The sequence below is a fragment of the Toxotes jaculatrix genome, chromosome 11, assembly GCF_017976425.1.
Source record: "Toxotes jaculatrix isolate fToxJac2 chromosome 11, fToxJac2.pri, whole genome shotgun sequence".
Taxonomy (NCBI): Eukaryota; Metazoa; Chordata; class Actinopteri; family Toxotidae; genus Toxotes; species Toxotes jaculatrix.
The window spans coordinates 25,359,579-25,362,981 of NC_054404.1; the positions used below are offsets into that span (position 1 = coordinate 25,359,579).

General features: G+C 42.7%; 1 non-coding gene across 1 annotated transcript; it reads left to right on the forward strand.

Moving 5' to 3' along the window:
- Positions 1-704: 704 nt before the first annotated feature.
- On the forward strand, positions 705-777 carry trnaw-cca. Its single transcript has one exon. It is a non-coding gene; the product is annotated as a tRNA-Trp (tRNA).
- The last annotated feature ends 2,626 nt before the right edge of the window (positions 778-3,403 follow it).

Genomic DNA, 3,403 nt, shown 5'->3' on the forward strand with positions numbered 1-3,403 from the left:
CCAACTCATTTCATTCAGCACCACAACCATGATTTGTCACATGGAGTGAAGTGAAGCCAGTGAAGAGGAGGGGAGAGAAGCTCCTGACCTCTAAGAGCCTTGTTTCATAATTCATTTCCAGCCCACAGTGTTTCTGTCCTCCAGCAAACCTTTGGATGTCAGTGTGTCAAGCTAATGTTGGTGAATCTGAGGCTGTGTTGACTGAGAGAAGAAGCTGTGAGATCTTTTACACCCTGCGGACTCACTCTGGACTGATTTGATAGATGCTCCACAAATAAAAGTGCTTCTCCACTCAACTAACTACTACTCCTCATAGGGACTGTCTGCAGGAACTGAAGCTGCTTTTGGTCAAAGAGATATTCATGTGTTCACTGTTCACTCAGGACCATTCAGCTGGGTTTGTGAATTCAGCACCATGGACAGCAGCAACTGAACTGTACACAACTACTAACAGATAGATGGAGTGTGTACAACATTCATGTTAATGTATCTGCTGAAATCCTGTTGGAAGTAGCATAAAGTGTCCTCCAGGCTGATGGGAGTAACCTGCTGCAATTAGCCAATAATGAGCCCATTAGCCTCTATAATGAAGTTCACACATATTATTATTTGCAACACAGGACGAAGACAATTAGTTTAAAAAAACAATCATTTGAAGGTTTATGAGAGTTGCTACTTTATTTTTAATCCTGTTGCTGTAGGCTGCCTGGTTAGCTCAGTTGGTAGAGCATGAAACTCCAACTCTCAGGGTCATGGGTTTGAATCCCACTCCGGGTGGCACCACCTCCCATGAGCCCATGGGCTCACCACCCGTGGATGTGCCATAGGCCTTCGGTGCATTGTGAATTGGGCGGGCTGCCCCTGTGACCTGGGCCTGGACCCAGATAAGCGGCAGATGATAATGATGATGTTGCTGTAGATTTTCCTCAACTCCAAACAATGTGGACTGTGAAGTGAAGCATTAACAAGCTCTCAGTCAGCACCATGGAAAGAGGCAGAGACGACTGCTGTTCTCTCTACAGTACAAAACAATTATAACTGTTTACACTCTTTATTTTTCTCATATGGTTCCATTTTTTCAGTGTTACTTTAAATTGATGAAATCACAGTTGCACAATCATCTCTCTATCATCTCTTATTTCCATCCTATCCTTTTTTTCCCAGATCCCAAGTCCAGTTCTCCTGCACTGCAGCCTCGTCTCCACTGACTCTACTGTTGCAGGGTGTAGACAGATATATTCCTCCTTCTGTCCACATGCTGCAGTTCAGCTGCTACTTTTCACCTGCCAGAGTGGAGCTTCAGTGTGATGGTGTAATGCATTCACACATGGTTCACACTGTAAATGTGTGAACCCTGGTCCATTAGTGAATTTGCTGTTGGGATGATCAGAGGGTTTGTAGAGTTATTATGCTTCTTCCTCTTTGCATCATGATTTACCACAGACTCTTGTCAGTTACAAAACAAGTAGAAAGTCTGAAAGTGCCAACGTGACTTTCCATCCATCCAGTATCAGGATACAGTTGAGAAAAGATGTGTATTGATTTAAGCTCTGACTCTGACAGCACATTACACAGCTCTCTCTCCACTCTGAGCTGTGACCTCCAGCAGTGGATGATTCACAGTAAAGTTGCAGACACTCTGTGATACTTGTTCTCTGATGCTAATGACTCTTGGAGCTCTACTTTCCTCTGCTGTTGGTCTCTGTCCTGAATAAAGAGCTCCTCCGCCTATTTCTGCTGACTCCATCCCAGTGGTTTTCATTGTTTCATCATGTAAAACCTGTGAAAGTTTCCCTCATTTACCTGGTTTTAATAACACGTTGCCTCTGACTGAGAGCCAAGTGACTGTAGAGCAGAGCATCACTTTCTGGTTCAGATCCAGTTTAAAGTGTGTTGGTCTCTGTCACTGGGCCTTTACTCCACAGAGAGAACTGGATCTATTCAATTCAATTCAATTCAATTTTATTTATATAGCGCCTTCCACAATCAAAATTGTCTCAAAGCGCTTTACAGAGACCCAGAGCCTGACCCCAGAGCAAGCACTTAAGGCGACAGTGGCAAGGAAAACTCCCTTTTAACAGGAAGAAACCTTGAGCAGAACCTGGCTCAGATGGACCCTCCTGCTGATGGCCGGGCTGGGTGAAAGGAGGAAAAGGAGGAAGATAGGACAGCTAGGAATGGAGGAGAGGAGGAGAAGGACATGGAGCATAATACAGACAATGTGGGTCAGCATTTACATTACAGTTAGTGAACAGTTATTGGATAATGTGTGCTCAGCAGATTAGAATTATGAAACAGAGCACGGAGGCAAAAAGCTGTCATGACTGGTAATTATTTACATTACAGTTTGCAAAGAATATTAATCCAATATTTATCTGTAGCAGAATGGAACATTAAACATGTTAGAAATAAATCATTGCAAACAAACAGCAGCAGGTGGGTGGAGCCAGGACCATAGGACATGCAGCTCCGGAGCCAGAGGTACCTGCAGAAAGGTACAGAGAAAGAGAGACCAGAGAGAAACAAACACAGGACTACGGGACAGAGAGGACACAGAGTTAATGACATGTAATAAAGGCTAATAAATTTTAGAGTGGGTCTGAGGAGAGAAAGAGAAAGAAGAAGAAGTGCGCAGTAAATCATGGGATGTCCCCCAGCAGCCTAGGCCTATAGCAGCATAACTAGGGGATGATTCAGTTCTTGATGCAGTACTTCCACTTTCACTTGAGTATATTTTTTGCGGGATGTTTGTACTTTTACTTAAGTACTAAGCTTCAGTACTTCCTCCACCACTGGCTGTAAGTGTGTGTGTGTGTGTGTGTGTGTGTGTGTGTGTGTGTGTGTGTGTGAGGTGTTTAGGGAACTGACAAAATCATCTTGACATCTTGATGGAAAAGAAGGATCGTGTCGCGCACATTCTTCTGTTTTTCCGTGTAAATCTGTGTAAAATGAGGAAAAGATCTAGAGCGCGGCTCCATTTTAGCAGCATCGATGCTGACAGTGCACAATGCAAAATATGGCAACAAGTTATCTCTGTATGCAAGCAACATCCACACCCTCAGAATGTACCTTTTCTACTGCTGGGGACACTGTTAGCCTGGAGCGAGCGTGTCTGACACCTGAAAAAACAGACATGCTGATTTTTCTAAAGAACAATTGCAGAGTGATATAATGGTAAACTGCAGTAAGCCTAATATACTGACTTGAAACTGTTAATTTTGCAGTGAAAACTATTTGCAGTAGTTCATTGTGTTGGTTACATTTGTTACATTCTACTTTTTTCACTTTTTACTTTGTACGTTTTCCATGAATGTATGAATGAAAAAGTGCAGAAACTGAAAAATAAACCCAAAGTTTTTCAAAGTTATGTGTAATGTAGATTTTCTAGAATAGATTTTTAGAA